The following is a 24,673-nucleotide window of genomic DNA, read 5'->3' as shown; positions in this document are numbered from 1 at the left end:
TGGTATTTTATATTTTTAACTTTATATTTGAAAAGTTAAAAGGTCTAGTTACTAAGATGCGCTAAGAAATGGACTTAGTGCATATTAACATAGGACTTTCCCATGCGCTAAGCCCATTTTTAGCGCATCCCTAAAATGGGGGTTGGTATTTTTTTTTTATTTTTGCAGGGTCCCATGCTAAATTTTCCATTAGCAGATGGGACGTGCAGAAAAAATTAATGCAGGAGCACTTAGACCCTGATCCTGTAAACAGTGCCTCAAAATCAGGCGCTGAGGAATGTGGTGAATAGCGCCTGTCATTCTTCAGCTAGACACCGTTTATAGAACTGCATCCTGTTGCCTAAAATGGACTTAGGCGTCCCTTATTGATGCCGGGATTTTCTTGGCCTAAATACTGGTGCCGAAGTCCACTTTAAAGGTGCCTACCACAGAAAACATGCCCAAGAACCAGCCACGATTCACCCTTAACTGCACCCACTTTATGGCATCCACTTAGGCAACTTCCGAGTTAGGAGCCTACCAACCATTTAATTTTAATTTAAGCTTGTTATCAGCATCGATTAAGCCTATTAAATAATTAACCCCCATTTTTACAAAACCATAGCATGGTTTTTAGCTCCAGACACGGCGGTAACAGCTCCAGTGCTCATAGAATTACCATCGCAGTCCGCACTAAAAATCGTGCTATGGTTTTGTTAAGGGGGGAGGGGTACGTCAGGCACCTAGCTCGGCATGAAGGAGAGTGTGGCGTGGTGATTACAGTTACAGCCTCAGCACCCTGAGGTTATGGGTTCAAACCTTGCACTGCTCCTTGTGACCCTGGGCAAGTCACTTAATCCTCCACTAACCCAGGTACATTAGATAGATTATGAGCCCACCAGGACAGATAGGGAAAAAGTTTAAAGCACCTGTGTGTGTGGTTGTAAAGCTACAAAAAGGCGGTATACAAGTCTCAATCCCTTTCCCTGATGTCATAGTGCCTCATTTCCACCAATAAAAGCCAACCTCATCAGTGATGTCACAATGGCTTCATTGTTCTATACTTGGCTCACTTCTACTACATTGTGATATCTAGAGTGGTGCAGTGGTTAAAGCTACAGCCTCAGCATCCTGAGGTTGTGGGCTCAAACCCTCACTGCTCCTTGTGACCCTGGGCAAGTCACTTAATCCCTCTATTGCCCCAGGTACATTAGATAGATTGTGAGCCCACCAGAACAGATAGGGAAAATGCTTGAAGTCCCTGTATGTAATCACTTTGAGTGTGGTTGTATAACTACAAAAAGGCAGTATTCGTGTCCCAATCTCTTTCCCTGATGTCATAATGCCTCATTCCACCAATAGAAGCCAGCCTCATCAGTGATGTCACAATGGCTTCATTGTTCTATACTTGGCTCACTTCTGATATTGTATTGGAAGAGAGTGTGGCATAGTGGTTAGAGCTACAGCCTCAGCACCCTGAGGTTGTGGGTTCAAACCCTGCACTGTTCCTTGTGACCCTGTGCAAGTCATTTAATCCTTTACTGCTCCAGGTGCAATTAGATAGATTGTGAGCCCACCAGGTCAATTAGGGAAAATGCTTGAAGTATCTGTATGTAAACCGCTTTGAGTGTTGATGTATAACTACATAAAAAGGCAGTATACATAGTGTGACCATATATCCCGTTTTGAATGGGACCATCCGTTTTTAGGTAGCCTGTCCCGTTGTCCCCAAGCACAGCTTCGGGCCGCCGAAATGTCCCGTTTTCAGAAAGAGAGCAACCCACCTACCGTGTTTCGCTGAAAATAAGCCCTAGCATGATTTTTGGGGTAGGTCTTAATATAAGCCCTACCCCCGAAAATAAGCCCTAATCGCCGGCAGCAGCGCTTCCCCCGGCCTCCCCGCCCCCACTGACCCTTCCATCTCTCTCCCGCCAACAGCGAGACCGAAATACCTTATAACAAATGGCAACGTCCGCAACAATCTAGACAGGCATGCTGCCTTCTCTCGCCGGGGCGTTCCGTGTGCCGCGTTGCTGATGACATCATCAGTGATGCGGCAGAGGAATGCCCGGGCGGGAGAAGCGAAGCAGCATGTCCAGATTGTTGCCGATGTTGCTGTTTGTTACAAGGTATTTCGGACTCGCGGTTGGTGGGGGACAGATGGGTCAGTGGGGGGGAGAGGTGCACAGGGGGGCGGGGGGAGGGGCGGTAGGGGGGAGGGATGGGGGGATGTCCCGTTTTAAGAAAAAGAAATAAATGGTCATGTTAGGTATACAAGTCCCAATCCCTTTCCCTTTAGGGGGTGCTACGTGCTCCCATATTAACTCTACATTTGCCAATTAGAACACACTAATAGTCATATTTATTCAGCTTGCTCTGCTGCTTAACCTCAGACGAGAACAGCAATGTATAATACAAAAGTGCAGAGATCAGAAAGGATCCCCTAAAAGTGATAGGGAAGCATATTCAACCAGAGACAAAAAGCCAAAGAAAAAAATAGCCTATAAAATATATGAAAATTAATTAACTTAACTCAAGGACCCAGGGCAGATTTAAGCTAATGCCCTCAAGCAGTAAAAGTCATAAAGAGACCGATATTCAGCTGCTGGGAGCAGTGGCATAATAAGGGGTGGACGGAGGGGTGGGTGGCAGACTTCCCTGGCCGCCGTCTTGGTGGGCGCTCCAGCACCTCACCTCCTCCTTCCCCACCGTGTGCGCCTAACCTTCCCCCGTACCTCTAACTCTTCGCCGACCTCGGCTCTCCCTCTGATGCCACGGGGCTAATCAGTCCTAGTCCCCTCCCAGTACATCCCAAGATGCACCAGGAAGGGTAAGGCCTGCCATTTTGAAGAGGAGCATCCCTCCTGCCGATCTTCAATTTAGAGGTACTGGGGAGGTGGGTGACCTCATTCGGTGCAACTTGTGTGGATGTCTGGGGCACCCGTTCAGCAAGTGTCCGAGGGCTGCACATAACAGGTGGCGGGAGAAAGATGAAGGGGGGAGGGAGGAAGATGATGGGGGAGGGGAGGAACCTCAGGAGCGGGCCCAGGAGGAGGAACGGGATCAGGAGGGTGGTCAGGAAGATAGCCAGGAAAGGGTAAGGCAGGGTGAAGGGCTGATGCAGGAAGCAGGGGGAGAGAGAGAGGGTGGGGGTAGGGATGGGGGTACATAGGAAATGGTACGTAGTAAAAAGGCGGGGAAACACCAGAGGAAAAGAAGGGGGGATAGGGTCGAGGATACTAATAGGTTTAGTGTATTGGCACAGGAAGAAAAGGATGGAGGTGGGGTGTCCCAGAAGAGAAAAGGGAAAAAAGGTCAGGAGGGAGGGCAGCAGGAATACCCGGTGGTGATTCTGGAGAGGTTGCGGGTTGAGAAAGTGGGAGAGAAAGGGGATGGGGGAGGGGGAGGGGCTTTTCTAAATACAGAAGGGGTGGGAAGGAGGGTATAGAAGTAGATGGGGGGACGTTTTGATGGTGGGGAGGGATGTGATTAAAGAAGGGGAAGATAAGGAAAGGGAAGGAATTGGGGAAGAATTGATTCTGGCAGAGGACGAGGCAGTCCCGCCAGGGGGGGGGGGGTGGTGATGAGAGGAATGGAAGAAGGGAACGTAGAGAAGGGGGGGAAGAAATCTAAATTAGTGTCATGATGGGGGGTCCCAGTTTGAATATTGCAACTTTGAATGTTGCTAGTCTCTGGACGGAGAGAAAGCGGTTTCTGGTTTGAGTTCCTGGCTTCCAAAATACTGGATGTTTTCATGTTGCAAGAAACAAGGGTTGACCACCCAAGTTTATTGTAGAAAGCTAAAAGGGACTGGAAATGGGGGCCGTCGTACTGGGTATTAGCCCAGGAGGCATATGGAGGGGTGGCAAATCTATTTAACTCCAGGGCGGTGGAAGTGCTTAGGGTGGTGGAATTGGGTCGGGGGAGGGGGCAGATATTGGATGTAAGGGTAGAGGGGGAGGAGGTAAGGTTGGTGAACATTTACGGTCCTCAGAGTAAGTGGGAGCGTAAAGCTCTAATCTCCCGGATTAGACCATATTTATACATGGCCAGAAGGGTGGTGTGGGGAGGGGATTTTAATGCAGTGGTGAGGCAGGAGGATAGGGAAGGGAGGCAATTTTCTTTAGGATATGATGAATTATTTTTGAAACAGGTGGGGGAGGGGGCAGGGCTGGTTGATATTTATACTGTTTTTGGGAAGCAAAGGGGGTTTACGTTTGGCAAGGGGCAAGGCCGCTGTTCTATCGACAGTTTTTTTGTAAGGAGGGAAGACTGTCAGGTCCCTCCCCAAGTGCAGCATGTTGAATTTACAGATCATGCTTTGGTGAGCATACAAGTAGGGGGGAAGAACCCAGTTATGGGTAGGGATCTGTGGAGGCTCAACAATGCATGGCTCCAGGAGGAGAGTGTACAGGCCTTTAGGGAGTTCTGGACAGACCAGCTGTCTACTGTGAGCGCGTACGGGTCATTGGAGGAATGGTGGGAGGTTGTGAAGGGTAGGATCAAGGGTTTTTTCAAGAAAATAAGTAGGATGGCATCACAAAACAGGGAGGGGAGGCTGGTAGCCCTGAGGAAGGAATTAAATTGGAGGGTGGAAGGGGGTGAAAAGGGGGAGGGGATTCAGGTACTCAAGGGAAAAATTGAAGCACTACAGCACAATAGATATAGGTCCTTAGTGTGGGAAAGGGTCTATGGGCTTTTCATCTCAACAGACCCTTTCAGGGCATGCAAAGAGAAGGTCAGACGGCAGAAGGTGGGGAGTTTTTGGGACAATGAGGGGATAGAGCAGGAGTCACGAGAAGGGATATTGAGGGTGGTGGGAGAGCATTTTGGGGGGCTCTTTGCAGTTGGGCAAAAGGGAAGGGAGGGGTGGAAGGAATATATAGAGGGGACCCCGGAGGTGGGGAGAGGATTAGCAGAGGAGGAGGCAGAAGTGCTGAATGGTCCATGGACGGTGGAGGAGGTAAGACAGGAGATAGCTGGCCTGACCAGAGGGAAATCACCCGGTCCAGATGGGTTGACAGCCGAGTTTTCTAAGACATTTTGTGAGCAGATGATACCTTTCTTGGTGCGGCTGTTTACGGAGCTTAGCTGTCAGCCTGTTCTGCCGAGGTCCATGAGGGAGGCAGTATTGGTTTTGATTGCGAAGCCAGGGAAGGAAGGGTCAAGGGTGGGAAATTGGAGGCCGTTTTTTTTTGCTTAATACAGATAGGAAAATTTTAGCAAAGATGATGTGCGCAAGAGTGGGAGAGGTGGCGGCAGCAGTACTGGCACTGGCACAGATGTGTGGCATGCAGGGGAGGGGGGGCAATAGAAGCAGCGGTAACAGTAAGAGAGGCAGTTGAGAGGGGTCGGAGGGCCCAGGGAGGGCGGGTGCTAGTTAGTTTGGACCAAGCCACAGCCTTTGATAGGGTGCCATATGAATATTTGGGGGGGGGGGGTTCTTACAAAGTATGGGATTCCTGTGCAGTTTGTGGAGGGGTTGAAGACTCTGTATAGGGAGGCAGCAACCTTTCCCTTGGTGAATGGGTGGAGGGGGGAGAGTTTCTCCATTGGGAAAGGGGTGAGACAGGGATGTCCTTTAAGTCCATTGCTATTTGTGTTTGCCATCGATCCATTGCTGCAGCGGCTGGAGAAGGGTGGGGGTTTAACAGGGATAGATATGGGGGAAGGCACAAAGGTCAGGGTGGTGGCATATGCCGATGACATCTAATAATAATAATAACAATTTATATACCGCAGGACCGTGAAGTTCTATGCAGTTTACAATGATTAGAAATGTTACAGATTGAATGGAATAAACAAAGTACAGACTTAGTGATTGACATCTCTGTGTTTGTGTCTTCAAAGAGAGAGTTTAGGTGGATGGAGGAAAAACTGGGAGAGTATTCAGGAGCCACAGGGGCATGCATTAACCAGGAAAAGAGTCATTTGTTAAAACTTGGGGATCCGGCATGGGAGGTGGGGAGTACAAGTGGGTTCTTGCCTCCAGAGGGAAGGGTAAGTGTGCTGGAGGTTGTCTTCAGTGGGGATGAGGCGTATCAAATGGAGAACTGGAAGGGAAAAATCCAGGAAGGGCGGCAGAAGGTGGAAGCCTGGAAGCAGTGGAAGCTGACATTTCTGGAACGGGTGCATCTAATGAAAGTATATTTGGTTCCTTTTGTTCCTATTCCTTAGTTATGTGTGTTTGCTCCCGCAGGGGTTGCACGCTACGATGTACAGTCTTTTTTTTTCAGTGCCTCTGGGGCAACCGCTTAAATCCAGTAAAGAGGGGGGTAATGTATTTGGCAAAAGAACAAGGGGGCTTGGGGAAGGTGAACCCCATTCTTTTTTTCTCCTCCCTCTTTCTCCAGTTCCATTGGGGGGGGGGGGGTTGGTGAGGGGACGGCAGGAAAGGGTGGCATGGGTGGAAAGTGTTTTGGAAAGACTGTTTGGGGGGAGTGGAAATAGGGAAGAAGCGGGTGGTGGGGGTTTTGGCAGGGGTGCTGGGTCAGGCGGACATGGCCCGTTTAGTTAGGAGTTGGAGGGTAACGGTGGATGAAGTGGTGGAGGGAAGAAAGAAATGGACGGAAAGAGTGCTGCACCAGTGTTATGCGGTGGAACCTCTGCTGAAGGATTGCCCGGGGATACGTCAACAGCAGTCACTCCGTTATGTGGCGATGCCACGCCTGCCCCCTAAGTACTTCGATTTGGCATGGCTGGCACTGCACGGCAAGATGTATGTCCGGGCGAATCTGAAGTGTAGACCTGTGGCTGACAGGGAGTGTCCAAGGGGGGAATGCCAGGGAGTGTTAGAAACAATGGAACATTTTTTGTGTTTTTGCCCCTTTTCAATTGAGGTGGGGAGGAGGGTGGCCAGAGATTTGGGGTTTCAGGTGGGTTTGTTTGAAAGTCTGAGTTATGCGGATTGGGTTTATGGGGGTGGAGGGGGGAAGAGGGTGTATGGTGAAACTTTTATTATTTTGTCCATACTGAAGTATTTCATTTGGATGGCACGCTGCCAGATGTCGCTGAGGCAGCGACAGCTGGTACCAGACACAGTGGCGCTGGATGTGGTGCGGGCAATGTGCCAAATTGCAGAAGGAGAGAGAAAAAGAAGGATTGAACAGCAGTGGCGTCTACTGTGGAAGGGGGTGCGGCTTCGGCCTCCCTGATGCCTGTGGATGAGTGTTTGAGTTTTTGTTTTAACTGAGTTTTTGAATTTATGTTTATTTATTGCTGGGGGGAGGGGGGTTTCTAGTCACTTTGTGCACAGGGTTTGGGGCTGTTTAGTTTTCATATGTACAGGTTCGGTGTGGGGATAGTGAAATGTCAGTTTATGTTTGTATTATTTGTATGATATTTGCTGCTGTGACTTTGTAATGTGTTGAATTGTAATGCTTTTTTGGTGTAAGTCTATATAATAAAAAATAACTTTTCAGTAGTTGGAACCTAAGAACAGAACCGGGCAGAGCTTTGGATTCTTGCCCAGAAATAGCTAAGAAGAAGAAGAAGAAAAAAAAACCCAACAAATTTTTAGATTGAATCAGGTTGGGCAGACTGGATGAACCATTCAGGTCTTTATCTGCCGTCATCTACTATGTTAGAGCCATCTCAGTTTCAAGCCTAAAGGAGCAGGAGCCGAGTTATTAAACTGAGATCCTTATACTACTTTTAAAACAAAAGTTTCTCCCCCTTCTTATCTAAAACTGCTTCATTCATAAATATGAAAAAGCAGTCTAGACGCTAGAGCAGAGCGACAGATGTAGGCCAGTGTCCCCCTTTCCCACAACCGGGCTCTCCAGTTTACAATATTTGTTCGGCCATCAGCAGGCAGTACCTAAAGCTTTTCTGGATATGCAAATAAGCCCCATCTCCTGTCCCACCATTGTCTCCCCTGTTTTGATCTTGCTCTCATCTGACAACCTGGCTATCTGCATTTTAAATGCACTATATATAGCCGTTGTTAACCACATTGCATAAGGTGTGAAAGTGCACCCCCCCTTCACATGCCCCCACCCACCCTCTCAATTGTCTTTTGTGTTTGTCTGTTTTCCAGTTTTTCATTCTTTGCTTTGAAATGTCAGCCTGAGTAGCATGGTTAACCTCACTCTCCTGCAGTGTTGCTCAGAGCTAGCCCAGACTATTGGAGGGGGAGGGGGAGGGGGGGAATCCCTGATTTTTAGATCAGTAGTTCTTCAGGTGGTCATTCTGGGAGGCCTACGCAAGAAAGCTTAAAGTTGAGCCGCACAGGTGACATACAGCGAGCCTAATTCGTGGAATGCAGTAAGTTAATTATAGGCAAATCTTATGCGTGGAGATCCCGCAGAAAATGGAGGGAAGAGTTTGCCGAATACAGGTGTGCCGGGCTTCTCATGCACCTGTCTGAACCAAAACTAAAAGTGTCAGCACACATTGGTAGCTGTTCTTCTGTGCCTGAATATGAGCCTTTCAAAAATGGTTTGCGCTTGAAATTTTTTGTACATGCTCATGTTTAGATGCGGAAGAGCAGTTGCCAGTGTGTGCTGACACTTTTCAGTTTTGTTTGGACATGTGGACGTGTTTGATGCTTACCATCTGTGTTTAAAACTTGCAAGGACTTCCTTCCACTTGCAAAAACAAGAGAAAATGAGCACTTGCATGTGAAAAATTGACAAAAAATCCTCTCTGCATAGGGTTGCCAGATTTCCTCTTAAAAAAAAAAAGAGGATACTGGCCCCGCCCTGTTTTACCTCCAACTCCGCCCCAAGCCCCACCCCCATACAAACTTCCCCGAGCTCAAGGCCGTGTATGGAGGGCCTCTGAACTTGCACGGACATCGATGCATTGATATCATGTGCATGCTTGCGTATGACAACATCGTGTCAGCATCCACGCCTGTGCAATGGCCCTCCAAACATTCAGGAACTTCCAAACTCCAGACAAACTGCTGGGTTTTGGAAATCCCTCCTGGCACCCAGACAGTCCTCTAAAAAGAAGCCCATGTCTGTGTTTTCCCAGATGTCTGGTTACCCTGTCTCTGCGTAATCTTTCACGCAGCCCTGAGCCAGGCAAAAAAACAATTTCTTACATTGTGCGCACATCAAAATTGCACAGAATAGTTAATTAGCTTGTTAGCATACATTTTAATGCAACCCGTGCTGTGACTTCCACACTTATGCACAATTCCACTTTGTATCACTGGGCGCGCACACAAGTTATAGAATGCTATCAGTTACGAACATAACTTGATCGTTGAATTAGATACGAATTGATTTTAACAACCAATAGTTGGCTATAGTTGGAGCTCATTGGTACAAGTTTGCAGTTATACACGTAACCACCCTTATGTCATCATTCTACAAATTGAGTGTGTACAATCCAGAGTTGCACGACTGCAAGGGGACACTGGGAGGACCATGGGCAGGTCAGGGATATGCCTAACATTAATGCACTTCGGTTCCAGAATACTAGAATGGAAACATCCATACAGCGATATCCAAAGGAAGTCAACTCTAGCTGACTTGAAGACCTCTGACCTACAGTAGTCTATAGCCAACAGTATTCCAACCAGCTTCTCTTCATCACAGCTCTTTGAATCATTGCTGCAGACTCAGAACATTAGAATTGCCGCTGCTGGGTCAGTCCAGTGGTCCATCGTGCCCAGCAGTCCACTCACGTGGCGGCCCCCAGGTCAAAGACCAGTGCTCTAAATGGGTCCAGCCTCACCTGCGTACATTCCAGTTTAGCAGGAACTTGTCCAACTTTGTCTTGAATCCCTGGAGGGTGTTTTCCCCTACAACAGACTCCGGAAGAGTGTTCCTGTTTTCTACCACTCTCTGGGTGAAGAAGAATTTCCTTACGTTTGTACGGAATCTATCCCCTTTCAACTTTAGAGAGTGCCCTCTCGTTCTCCCTACCTTAGAGAGGGTAAACAACCTGTCTTTATCTACTAAGTCTATCCCCTTCAGTTCCTTGAATGTTTCGATCATGTCCCCTCTCAATCTCCTCTGTTTGAGGGAGAAGAGGCCCAGTTTCTCTAATCTCTCACTGTACAGCAACTCCTCAAGCCCCTTAACCATTTTAGTTGCTCTTCTCTGGACCCTTTCGAGTAGTACTGTGTCCTTCTTCATGCACGGCAACCAGTGCTAGACGCGGTACTTCAGGTGAGGGCATATCATAGCCCGGTACAGCGGCATGATAACCTTCTCCAATCTGTTCATGATCCCCTTTTTAATCATTCCTAGCATTCTGTTTGCCCTTTTCGCCGCCACCACACATTGCGCAGATGGCTTCATCGACTTGTCGATCATAACTCCCAAGTCTCTTTTCTGGGAGGTCTCTCCAAGTACGGCCCCGGACATCCTGTATTCGTGCATGAGATATTTTGTTACTGATATGCATCACTTTACACTCAGTATAGAAACTCCAGCCCCAACACATTTCTCAAAGGTAGCCTCCATCTCAAAACCCTAGATTTCCATGGCAGTAGAGCAGGGGTTCTAACCTAGTGCTCAGAACACACCTATCCAGTCAGGTTTTCAGGATATCTACAATAGGTATGTACGAGATACGGTTGAACGCATTACTAATCTCTCTAGCGTATATTCATTGTGAATATGCTATAAATATGACTGGCTAATTCAGTGTCCCGCAAGCCTTTTGGCCGGGGGCGCACTAAACCCGGTGCCCTGGCTGGAAGGCACCCGGAAGTGCGCAGACATCGACACCATGGTGTCACACGCATGCGCGACAAATCATCACTTCAATGTCCATGTATGCACAGAGGCCCTCCGGCCATGACCCTGAAGCTGTCACTTCAGTGGGGGATCCTGGAGGAGGAGAGACGCCGGCAAGGTGGAGAGTCATCAGCGCTGGCTGACTGCCTACAGGACGTGCCTCTCGCAGCGAGAGGCATGTCCTATAAGCAGTCAGTCAGTGTTGGTGCCTCTCCTCCTTACCGGCGTCTCGGGCAATCCTGGAATCTGCTGCAGTACACAGTTTGTGATACCCCGGGCTAGGTGAATCCTAAGGACCAGGAGACAGACGCTCTAAAAATCACCGTTAAAATTCTGTGGGTCACTGGGGTGCCGGTATATTGTCTGATTTGAAAATGGCGACCAATGTTCAAACAACTTTGCATGCAAATAAGTTTCGCGGAGGTCCGCCATAATCTCATCCGATCAGTCGTAAGAGAAAGCGTCAGACACATGCGCAGAGTAGTTACGTCACAGGGATGCATGAGCGTCAATCATAGGCGTGCTTTTTTTGTAGCGCATCATTGGCGCATGTCATAAGAGGGGAGAGGCGGAGAATTAACAACCAACCGTGCAAATGTGAAAACACAAGATATATATGCTTTTTTTCTACACTTCTTCGGCAGGACATATGCAAATGGCAGCCCCAGACCAGTCAGTATACACTTTTAACGGACACGCATGAGACGCGCCTCTAACACACGCACATGAAATGCACTCTTTAAACACGTGCATATTATACGGTCCCCAATCTCATATAAAGTCTTTTTAAGAACTTCCACATGCAATCAGCGTCCCAGACCTGCTGGTATATGCTTCAAAAACACACGCGTTTCAACACTACCGGCATCTCCTGTCGCTCATTTTGGATTGTTAAAGGCTGGTGCTTCATTTTGTGCATCACCTGGGCATTTGTCAGAGCGTTCATTTTAATACTGATGAGCTCGTTGTGGTCCATTTGCATACGATTATTGGATGCTGCTACAAACCAAAGAGAAAGACTGGGATTAGCCATTTTTGGCAGCAGTAGCTGAAATGTTTTGACGCGAAACCGGTTAAAACTGGTTTAGCATTGATTGTTAAAGGCACGGTGAGTTTTGAGCATATGGGCCTGGGTTGAGAATCCCTGCCCTAAGGGTTAACATAGGCTGAGCATTATATTTTTTTAAACTACCCTGGGTGAATTCCTTCAAAAAGGGAGTAAATAAATCCTAAGAAGAAAGAATTAAAGGTGAGTCTATGGTTCTGATACCTCAGTGGTTCCCAACCCTGTCCTGGAGGAACACCAGGCCAATCGGGTTTTCAGGCTAGCCCTAATGAATATGCATGAAGCAAATTTGCATTCCTATCACTTCCATCATATGCAAATCTCTCTCATGCATATTCATTAGGGCTAGCCTGAAAACCCGATTGGCCTGGTGTTCCTCCAGGACAGGGTTGGGAATCACTGTGATACCTCTCCTTTGGATTGTATCATCACAATATGTGTACACCTTCCATTGTATATAAGTTCCCACCAAAGGTTGCAGGACCCCTGAATTTGCATTAGAAAGGAGGAACTTACTGACTGCCCTACAAATTAATTTTAGTGGAGAGTCTTGTGTTATAAGGAGAAAAATGTGTTGCACTAAGTTTGGATTAGTTTTGATGAAAGAATTCCTCATGCAAAAGCCAGAACACCCAAAAATCTTCAGGTGGCATTCTGTGATGATACCGTATCGTCAGGAGTTGTTTTTAGAAAGGGGAACGGCGAGTCCCTCGTTGCAGATCAATTGACCATAAAATTTCCTTTCAGGAGGCTTGGTTCCCCCTCTGCAGTGCCCAATCCCTGTGGCAACGAAGAACATGCCTCCGTGTCCCATTTCACTTCATCACGACTTTGGTAATTGGGATCGTAGACGTAAAGGTCAACAAACAAGTCGTACCTTTTCCCTGGACTCAATACATTTGTGACTCGCTTTCAACAGCTATGTTCCTTTCATCAGTCTCTAATGCAACACGAGCTATGGATTAGAAATAGATGCATACGTTACATACAAATTGTAGATTAAGAATAGGACATAGCATTTGTTTTCAAGGTCGTAAAGAGTTGCAAAGGAAAAAGGGAGGAGGGTGAGGAGAAATGTGAGGAAACAAAACTAGCGGTATTTACATGAAATATATGTTGTATTCATGTCCTGGGCCTGGTCCCATGAGTAGAATAATAATAAAATTTATTTATATCCCGCAGTAACTTGCAGTTCAAAGCGGTTTACATCAAGAGAAGCTGTCAAACACAGCGAAGATATGCCTGAAATACATCACTAAGATAATTTAAACAAAATCAGGACTCAGTTCAACACTGTGCATTGTAAAAATAAGAAGTAGCACAGATATCCAGTTCCAGGCTGGTTTGAACTTATATTGCAAAGCAGTGTGGGATTTGTAGTATCTGATCCTGTCCATTGAAATCATTGCTGCAAGTCCCATAATGCACCATGCACCGGTGGCCTCTGCGTTAGGGAAGTCTATGTTCGCCTACCTTCATTCAGTGTTGAGCTACTTCTGTTTGGCAGAGATTTCTCCTCATACTCTTAGTCGGCTGAATGAAACTTACAAGTTATTCCACATATTCACCCCAAAGTTCGACATACTTGGCACATTGTGTCTGACGTTTCTGTAACATAAGAACATAAGAACTGCCGCTGCTGGGTCAGACCAGTGGTCCATCGTGCCTAGCAGTCCGCTTTCATGGCAGCCCTTAGGTCAAAGACCAGTGCCCTGAGTCTAGCCTTACCTGCGTACATTCCGGTTCAGCAGGAACTTGTCTGACTTTGTCTTGAATCCCTGGAGGGTGTTTTCCCCTGTAACAACCTCCGGAAGAGCGTTCCAGTTTTTTACCACTCTCTGGGTGAAGAAGAACTTCCTTAAACATCCCAAAAATGCTCTTTGGTCACTGAAATACGGCTCCGCTGCTTCAATCATCTCCGAATCACTCAAAAATTGTCGCCCTTTCAAACTCTTTTTAAGGTTTGGAAACAGAAAATACTCAGATGGAACAAGATCTGGGGAGTAGGGTGGATGGTCTATGCACTGAAATCCCAACTGTGTTATTGGTGCTTTGCCAGCCTTGTGAGCAAGTGCATTATCTTGCAAAAAGAGAACTCTTTTCCGCAGCTTCCCTCTCCTTTTTTCTTTCAATGCCTCCTTTAATTGGCACAGCAAGTTATAGTAGTATTCTGCATTAACTGTTTGGCCCCTTGGAAGATAGTCAGTCATTACAACGCCTTCCTGATCCCAAAACGCTGTGGCCATGACCTTTCCTGCTGACCTTTGGGTCTTCAATTTCCTTGGCCTTGGAGATCCTGAGTGCCGCAATTGCATGGACTGTTGTTTTGTCTCATGATCATAGTGGTGAAACCATGTTTCATCAACAGTAACTAGTCGTTCCAAAAAGTTGGCACCAGCTTGCTGCAAAATCAATTTCGAACTGTCTAATCCACGTCGTTTCTTGAAAGCATTCAAACATTTGGGCACCCACTTGGCTGACAGCTTCTACATACTCAGCTGCTCGTGGATTATACACCCAACATGTTCCCTGGATATCTGAGGAGACTTAGAGGGGATATGATAGAGACTTACAAGATCATGAAGGGCATAGAGAGAGTGGAGAGGGACAGATTCTTCAAACTTTCGAAAAATAGGAGAACAAGAAGGCATTCAGAAAAGTTGAAAGGGGACAGATTCAAAACGAATGCTAGGAAGTTTTTCTTTACCCAACGTGTGGTGGACACCTGGAATGTGCTTCCAGAGGGCGTAATAGGGCAGAGTACGGTACTGGGGTTCAAGAAAGGATTGGACAATTTCCAGCTGGAAAAGGGGATAGAGGGGTATAGATAGAGGATTACTGCACAGGTCCTGGACCTGTTGGGGCCGCCGCGTGAGCGGACTGCTGGGCACGATGGACCTCAGGTCTGACCCAGTGGAGGCATTGCTTATGTTCTTATGTTTTAGCTGATATTCGCTGATCTGCCAAAACCAGGTCATGGACATATTCAACAATTTCAGGAGGCCCACTATCCTTAACCCAAGTTAAGATTCAACAGATTTTACTCTGGTCTCGTGTCCATCCACTTTAATTTCCAGGCTAGATACTCTATTTTTTTTAAATCCAAATTTTCTGATACAACCGTTCTGTAACGCGCTGTGAGATGCCGCATTTGAGTCCCCAGAGAGAGTTGTAAATTAGATATTGCTTCCCATAAGTGTTTCCATATTAAAAACCCTGGGTCTTTGCATGGGCACAAGCTCTGTTCCAAGGCCCACTGGTGGAATCAAAGTACCTGTAACCTCAACAGGAGTTGCATTGAGCTTAAGGAAATCCTCGGGGATCTGCTGCTTCTCTTTCTCCGAGTGCTCCGATGACTGTCTCAAAGGCTTCTCTGCCCCCGTCTGCAGAGTCGACTTCTGTACTCTGTTGGTCAGGAAAGAGAACGCTCCGGGCCGTTTCCTCCTCCAACTTCCCCTCTAATGCCCCAGGGCGACTCGGAGGACTCCGCTCCTCCGGAGATAGAGTTGTTCCCTCGATAGAGAGGACCGACGCTTCAACTTGCGCGCCTCCCACAGCCGAGGAGTTCTCCAGTTCTCTCGCTCGGGCTCCATGCTCGAGAAAGACGTCCATCTGGCACACTGATGCACTGGGTTCCTCCGGGAACACCCGGATCTTGGATTTCCTCTTAACCGTTGAAAGTGGTAAGGCAAAATTTCCCTCCAGCAGGTCCGTGGCGTCTCAGCACAAGCTACCAGCCACCATCTTAGTTGAGCTCCGCCCCCTGTGTTCCTGAAACCGATCTACAATTTATTGCTGTGGATGTTCTCATTACTGACCACTGGAAGCTACGGAAGCTCTAATGTCTACGCCAGCTCCTATGGAATGATGTCGAGAGGCGTGCGCTCTGGAGCAATGCAAGCCACCTGCGCCTCCTCCAATATGGGGGCTACAATTTATATTTGATTTATGCTTTTTAGTTATAACACGTTGTACTAATCTGTCTATTAGGAAGAGATGCCGACATGTAATTTATTGTAATTAATTGACTGCTGCTAGGAATACATGCATAATGTATCACACCCATTGCTTAACTGTAACTCTGCAACCTATTGCTTTTTTATGTTAACATGTATGGACTTGGGCTATTAATTATTACTTTTGATCCACACCCTGAGCGCTGTTTGCAATAAGTAGGTTTTGGATGACCTGGGAACCCTTTATCCAGCAGCTATTGGCCAGAGCACGTAGTTTTGTTGTGAATTCATTGCATTTGTAATCAGGAAGTGAAGCCATTTGATTAGTAGCATTTGGGAATAGGGGGGGATGGAGGGATGGGGGGATTAGAGAGATGGGATGGGGTGTGGGTGTATTGGGAGGTTATTGGTAGATATATTAATGTTAATATAAGTCTCTTTTCTTATGTTCTATTTGTTATTGTCTTTTATTGTTAACTTTAACAAACAGATTGAAACATAAAAGAAATATACATTATTATAATTTTTGATAAAGTTTACATGAATTTATTCAGGTACTCATGCATTTTTCTCTGGCAGATTCACAGTCTATTGAATGTACCTGGGGCCGTGACTTGCCAGGGTTACAAGGAATGGCATGGGTTTGAACCCATGACCTCAGGGTGATGAGGTTGCAATTCTAACCATTGGGCTGCATTCTCAGACGTGGTATGGTAAACATTGACAAAAATGGCAAAGCATGGTAAAAATATAATATGATAAAACATGGTATGGTGAGTATAGTGCGGCAAAACATAGCACTAGTACCTGGCCGAAACCCAAAGAATAGCAAGATTCCGGAACCCCAATGAGACCAACATTCCAGAGCTGAGATTGTGATGTCATAATGCCTCATTCCACAGTGCCTCAGAGCCAGCTTCATCAGTGATGTTACAATGGCTTAATTGTCCTATACAGTGGAACCTCGGTTTGCGAGTAACCCGGTTTGCGAGTGTTTTGCAAACCGAGCACTGCCCCGATCAACGAGCGCTTACAGTCCAGGAAGCACCGCTTCGGGGGATTCCTCTTCCGTCTTCCAGCCAGCCTTCCACGTTGGGTGCCTTCCGCAGGTTGGAAGACCTCTGTCTGGGCCTGCGCGGCCTGGTGCCGTCCCCCCTGCGCATTGCGTGTGGCGCGCACAGCATCAATCATCGGCGTTGTGTGTGTCTTGCGCGGCGTGCAGATGGGGCAGCGCTCGGCTGTGTGGGCTCGGGTTGGGGCTCTCCAGCATGCAAGGGGCATCCGACGTGGAGGGCTGGCTGGCGGATGGAGGAGGCATCCCTCTGAAGCGGCACTGTGAGTTCTCCGGTGGCTGGCACATTAAAGGCATCCCCTCCGAAGTGGCACTGTGGGGTTGTTCTTCATGACGGAGGGAGGAGGCGGACGGAGGAGATGGCGCTGCAGCACCCGGCCCCGACAGGTACATACCCCGGGTTCTGGAACCAATCGTTGCTGTTGCCACTATTGTCTATGGGGAACTTTGCTTTGATAAACGAGCATTTTGGATGAGCATGCTCCTGGAACGGATTATATTCGTAATCCAAGGTACCATTGTACTTGGCTCACGTTAGAACATAAGAATAGCCTTATGGTCCATCAAACCCAGTAGCCCGTTCTCACAGTGGCCAATCCAGGTCACTAGTACCTGGCTAAAACCCAAAGAGTAGCATCATTCCATGCAAGCTGTGGCTTCCCCTGTGTCTTTCTCAATAACAGACTATGGACTTTTCCTCCAGGAACTTGTTCAAGCCCTTCTTAAAACCAGCTACATTATCCGCTCTCACCACATCCTATGGTTTTAAAAGGATTTCCCTTTAGCTTCATCGAATGTCCCCTAGTCTTTGTAATTTTTGACAGAGTGAAAAATCGATCCACTTGTACCCGTTCTACTCCACTCAGGATTTTGTAGACTTCAATCATATCATATGGAAGGCTCTTTGTAAATGTTAGTGCTGCAAAACCTTTTAGGCACAGAAGAGCAGTCCAGGACATGCACAGATGTGTATGGATGCAATTCCAACAGCAGATTTGTGTACCAGTGGAAGCTACTGGGTAGAGCAGCTGCCTTGGCACCCTGAGGTTGTGAGTTCAATTCCCACTGCAGCTCCTTGGGACTCTGGGCAAGTCACTTAAACACTTCATTGCCCCAGGTACAAAATAAGGACCTGTCTAAAATAAGTACACTTCTCCCTCTTTATTCGCTGCGATAGGGGATTAACAAAACCGCAAATACAGAAAAACCGTGAATAACTTTTTCATATGATATTTGCTGTTTTGTATTAAAAACCATCGTGAATAGGGTGAAACCGCGAATAACATGGTGGGAGACCTGGCCTGTTCCTGAAGGAGAGGCAAAACACAGCAAAGAAAGCGCTGGGAATCGGCAATTTTTCTCTGGAAACGCTTGGAATCGGCAATTTCTCTATGCAAGCTGATGTCATTTGGGGGGAGGAGCCAGCAAGCTAAATACCGTAAATAATTGAAACCGCGAATGCTGAAACCGTGAATACGGAGGGAGAAGTGTACTGTAGGATAAACTGCTTTGATTGTATTCACCACCACAGAAAAAAAAAATGGTATACCGTACAAGTCCCATCCCCTTTCAGAAGGAGAGAGTGGCATAGTGGTTAGAGGTACAGTCTCAGTACCCTGAGGTTGTGGGTTCAAATCCCATGCTGCTCCCTGTGACCCTGGGCAAGTCACTGAACCCTCCAGTGCCCCAGGAAAAATGCTTTAAGAACCAGTATATAAAACACTTTGAGTGTGCTTGTAAAACTCTAAAAAGGCAGTCTACAACAGTGTTCTTCAACCACCGGTCCACAGAAATTTCCTGCCGGTCCACAGGGCCAGCACGTGCATCAGGCCCAAAACAGTGTTCTTCAACCGCCAGTCCACGGTGTGATCGATGTGGTGTTATCTTCGAGCCAGCTCCTTCTTCCTAACTAATTCAGTGCACAAAGCCACGGCCAGCGGCTTCTACGGGCATCCTGCGCCTGAACCGGAAGCCTTCTCTCTGATGTTGCAACACATGCAGCCAAATTGGACCCCTCCATCACCAACCTACTGACAGCTTCAATTGACCTCAAAGCTTTTCGAAAAGAAATCAAAACCATACTATTCAAGAAATACATCCTAATTTCCTAACCCCACTCTTCTCCCCTCTCTCCCCTTCTTAGGATCCTCCCTTCAAAATGTGATTTAGACCTAACGCCTTTAACTGTATTCCTCTTCCTGAAAACGTCCAGCTATCGTTTAGATGTATTAGGCCCTACGTCGTTAATTGTATTCCTATTCCTGGAAATGTCCAGTTATCTATTTGTTGTAATCCGCTTAGAACTGCAAGGTACAGGCGGAATAGAAGTCATTAATGTAATGTAATGTAATGTAATGTAAGAGGGAAGGCTTCCAGATGAGGCACGAGCCGTGCAAGGTGCAATTAGTACTATTATGGGGGCAGGGTCTGGGGTGGAGATGGGCGGGGTCTGGCCCACGACTTAGCCCCGTGTTCCTCAACCGCCGGTCCACAGAATAATTCTTTTATTTCTGCCGGTCCATAGGTGTAAAAAGGTTGGTCTACAAGTCCCATGCCCTTCACAAGACAGCTGCCACAAGCACAGACCCATGTGGGCATGGATCCAGTGTGCCCTTCCATGTCAGTACACATTATTTGCACTGGGCCTATTTGCATACTATTGGTTAGGGTTACCAGATGTCTGGATTTCCACAGACATGTTCAGGGGTCCGGACGGCTTTTCAAAACCTGGCACTTTGGGTTTTGAAAAGCTTCCTGATAATATCACGTCGGGAAGGAGCGTCTGCGCAAGCGCAGACGCAGTGCGGTGATGTCACACGCACGTGATGTCATTGCATCACATCTGTGCATGCACGGATGCTGTTTGGAGGGCATGATAGAGGCGGAACTGGGCGGTCCTGGGGGCGTGGCCATGGTCCGGATTTTCCCCGAAGGAAAATCTGGTAACCCTACTGAAGCAAATCTTTGATGTCACTCTAGTGATCGGAAATCAGACAAGGTTTCCCCAATCGACCACAGGCTGTTTGCCAGTCCCACCTCAAATATCTTCATGAATGATTGGGGGATTCTTTGTTTTGTTTATTTTAATGTGCAAAGGTGGAACCTGTAGGGAAGTTCACATTTTCCGCAGTAGGTAACAAATACATCAACAAATGCCTTCTTAGAAATAAAAAGTTAGACAAAGACCCAGGTAATGGCATCCCTGTGCATTTGTATAGGAAGGTGCTTTAGAAACCGAGTTGAAATTTAAAAAGATGCATTGTGATGCATCACTGGAAAAACAAGACTCCCTGGGTGAAAGCTGTTTTGAGAACCCCTCCCCCCCCCTTCCTGGGTATAAACTCAGATGATTTGCTGGCTTTGTAGACTTTGTGAGGAATAAATGTACGCCTATGTAAACTACTAGTGTTACAAACTCTCTTTTTTTATGCACAGTTGCCTGAAATAAGCTCTGAGGTCCTTTTCACAGACCAGTTAAGGGGGGGAGTAGAAAAGAGGAGGAAAAAACGGCCTATCCCCCACATGGAACACGACAGGAGGTACACAGTAAAATTCAGGAAAGGTAGAGCATAGGATAAAAACACAGATAACAAAAATATAAGGTTATATATCAAAGCTCACAAATAGTAACACCGTCATTGAAGATCGGGTAACGTATCATCATTATAAAAGCTCATAAATAACAGCTCATACTGTATATTGTATTATAGAAACATAGAAATATGACGGCAGATAAAGGCCAAATGGCCCATCTAGTCTGCCCATCCGCAGTAACCATTATCTCTTTCTCTCTCCGAGAGATCCCACGTGCCTATCCCAGGCCCCCTTGAATTCAGACACAGTCTCTGTTTCCACCATCTCTTCCGGGAGACTGTTCCACGCATCTACCACCCTTTCCGTAAAAAAGTATTTCCTTAGATTTCTCCCGAGCCTATCACCTCTTAACTTCATCCTATGCCCTCTCATTCCAGAGTTTCCTTTCAAATGAAAGGGATTCGACTCATGCACATTTATATTATGTAGGTATTTAAACGACTTTATCATATCTCCCCTCTCCCACTTTCCTCCATAGTATACGGATTGAAATCTTTAAGTCTGTCCCCAAACGCCTTATCACGAAGACCACACACCATTTTAGTAGCCTTCCTCTGGACCGACTCCATCCTTTTTATATCTTTTTGAAGGTGCGGCCTCCAGAATTGTACACAATATTCTAAATGAGGTCTCACCAAAGTCTTATACAGAGGCATCAATACCTCCTTATTTTAGAGAATGACACGGTGACAAAATTCATCACCGTTCCCGTCCCACGGATAACCGCGGGAAATAATCCCATGTCATTTTCTAGTGTCTATTTCAATCTAAATCCTTCTACACCAGCATTCTTCAAAGCAAAGCTTGCGGGTCAGTGGTTGTGGCCATTCATAACTCTGATTCTTCCTTCTCTCCTTAAAGAATTAGATGAAGATGGTTTCCTGCGGGGACGGGAACGGTGATGAATTTTGTCACCGTGTCATTCTCTATTTCTTACCTTCTCAGCTACTACTTTTGAGAGCCTTCTTTTCCTCTTACTTTCACTTACTTGCCTAACTAAAAGATTTGTCGCCCTTACAATTGCTCCTTTCAGTTTTGCCCACCACATTTCCACTCCTTCCAGATGGTCCCACCCAGACAACAATTCCTTGACGTAAACCCCCGTCCGAACAAAGTTAATTTTTTTAAAGTCTAGAACCATTGCTTTTGAATGCACCCTCTCTATACCCATCTTAATATTAAACCATACCATGCAGTGATCACTGGATGCCAGATGATCACCCACTATCCTGCTGCACAATTGGACGAATGGAAGGGAGAAGCAACGTTGACTTTTTTCAATCGCGCATAAAACATGCCTTTTTCTCCACAAAACTATTATAATTCAGGTAAATCTTGTAATTTGTTTTTAACGTAATATGTAATCAAGACCCGTAGCCAGAAACACACAAGACAAGGGTATCATACACGCGCTCAAGAAGAAACATTGGCTTTTAACAAGCGCGCATGAAACATGCCTGTCTCTCCCCAAAACTGAAAAGAAGTGTGATTTTACTACCCTCCACTAAAAATATATAGATACATTTCTTTTTTTTTCATTAGCCCATGTCAAATCACAAGTGCTGGCACTGTAACGGCAACCCCGGACCAGTCGCTGCTTTTTGTCGCCAAAGGCCGACACCGCTCTTCAAAAACGCCTCAGCAATTTTTAAGAATCCACCGGAGGCCTCATTTCAAAGTTAAAGAGCCCATTTGCATGCCATTGTGAGAGATCGCTAGAAACCTCGCTAAAGACAGAGATAATCCGTTTTGATAATCCACCGCTAAAATGCGTGTAGGCTAAACCCGCCGGAAAACAGTTTAGCGACAGCGTTAATGTTTTGAGAATTTTGCCCCCTGAGACTGCTGCTAGAGCAGTGGTCTTAAACTCGCGGCCCGGGAGCCACATGCGGCCCGCCAGATACTATTTTGCGGCCCGCAGTCTGTACTAGTGCTGCCCGCTCTTTGCAGCGTCCTCCGGCTTCCCCCTGGCCTCCTGCTCTTACCTTCAGATAATTACCACAGCCTGTAGAGAGGATTACCGGTGCTGTAGCGATCCTTGCAGGCTGCTGTCGTCCTCAGCAGCTCGTTCCCTCTGCCGTGATCCTGCCCCTGACTTCAGAAGAGGGGCGGGACCGCAGCAGAGGGAACATGCTGTGGAGGTCGATGGCAGCCTGCAAGGAATTCTACAGCACCGACGATCCTCTCTGCAGGCTGCGGTAATTAGCTGAAACTAAGACCGGGAGGCTAGGGGGGAAGCTGGAGGACGCTGCAAAGAAGGGGGGAGCATGCAGGCCTTCGGGGGGAAGGGGGGAGGCTTATAAACTATAACCCTAGATAACAATGCTCTTTGGAATTGAGGAGTGAATCTGGCCAGAATGATACCCTTACCCAGGGACCGGCCAGTATTCAGCCGGGACTTGCATACATTCCAACAGCTTCCCCCTATCCCATCAGCCCCGAATATCAATCCATTGGCCAGACATGGTCTATTATTGAATGCTGGGACCTAATTCTGCCCGGGGGAGTCAGCATTTAAAAATATGCTCACCACCTCTGGCTGATGTGTTTATTTTCTACATTGCCTATTCACTAAGGGACCCTTTTGCTAAATTGTGAAAAGCACTGAAGTAGGGTTACCAGATTTCATGAAGCCAAAAACTAGACATGTGGCCCTATTCCGCCCTGGTACTGCCCCCCATACAAATCTCTCCTCTTTCTTTGAGCTCGGGGCTGCGTCTGCAGAGCCTCCAAGCATGCACAAATGTGACATGAAATTCCAGGAAATTTACTACCCTGTTGTACCTTTCTCTATACGAGCATTCTGACTTCAGCACATCCCATCCAGAAATAACTCTTTCCAGCTCTGTGTTACTGGCTTTACATTTTTCTGGGTTACTAGTTTTTTCACCCTGGCTTTAAGCCCACTCTCTCGTGCTAGAATTATCAAGTTCACCTCTCCTTAGCCTTTCTTGTGTCAAGTTTTGATCTTGTGGTTTCTGAGGTAACTCCCTGTATTTCCTACAAAGTCTGAGCTTTAGCTACTTAAGAACAGTCAGACAAATGGATAATATAACCCAGAATCCTGTTTCCTCAGTGGTGAGTCTAGGTCAGTGGTAGGCAATTCCAGTCCTGGAGAGCCGGAGCCAGATCGGGGTTTTCAAGATATCCACAATAAATATGCATGAGATAGATTTGCATCTCAAGAAGGCAGTGCATGCAAATCCATCTCATACATATTCATTGTGGCTATCCTAAAAACCTGACCTGGCTCTGGCTCTCGAGGACCGGAATTGCCTACCCCTGGTCTAGGTCACAAGTACCTGGCAGAAACAAAAGGGTGGCAACATTCCATGCTATTGAACCCAGGGAAAGCATTGGCTTCCCCCCACGTCTGTCTCAATAGTAGACTATGGACTTTTCTTCCAGAAACTTGTACCAACCTTTCTTAAACCTAGCTATGCTAACCACATCCTCTGGCAACGAGTTCCAGAGCTTAACTGTTTTTTTAGGGAAAAAAAATATATCCTCCTATTTATTTTAAAAGTATTCCCGTGCGATTTCATCGAGTGTCCCCTTTCTGAAAGGGTGAAAAATGGATTCACTCTTACCCGCTCAGGATTTTGTAAACTTCGTTCATATTCCCCTTCAACCTGCAAATTTCCAGGCTGAAAAGCCCCAACCTTTTTAGTCTTTCCTCATAGGAGAGGAGTTCCTTCCCCTTTTATCATCTTGGTCGCTCTTCTTTGAACCTTTTCTAATTCCGCTATATCTTTTTTGAGATACGGTGACAGAACTATGCACAATACTCAAGGTGAGGACGCAACACGGAGCAATACAGAGGCATTATAATAGTCTCTGTCCGGTTCACCACACAATTGTTCCCCACGTACTCACCTTTATAGGACCCCCAGGGACCCCTGAAGAAGACTTTTTGTCAAAACGCGGACCGTGTTGGGTCCTGTATCCCTAGCGGACTAGGTCCTTTAAGACTCTTATGTGGATGATTTACTTTTATGTGGATGGAATTATTTTATGTGGATGATTTTAGTGTACCTTTGGAACTTTGATACTTTCAAATAAAGTCTATTTGGGAACATTGTCATTCCACAGAGTTTTTTTGGTTTTCTCTAGATTTTCTTCTTTGTGGATATTTTGGGGTCAATTCCTTTTGTTTTTTCCATGTTTGCTAGCCTGATTTTGCATTTTGAGAATTATTTCTGTCGCTTCTTCTTCCCCATTCCCACCCCCATGCAATAGTGGATTCACTCATTCCTTGTGATCATTGAAACACAGGCCCAGTTTTCAGAGCAGTGACCCCGCTGTACCT

Source organism: Geotrypetes seraphini, chromosome 3 (assembly GCF_902459505.1).
Source record: "Geotrypetes seraphini chromosome 3, aGeoSer1.1, whole genome shotgun sequence".
NCBI classification, from domain to species: Eukaryota; Metazoa; Chordata; class Amphibia; order Gymnophiona; family Dermophiidae; genus Geotrypetes; species Geotrypetes seraphini.
Note: the sequence above shows the minus strand (reverse complement) of the source record.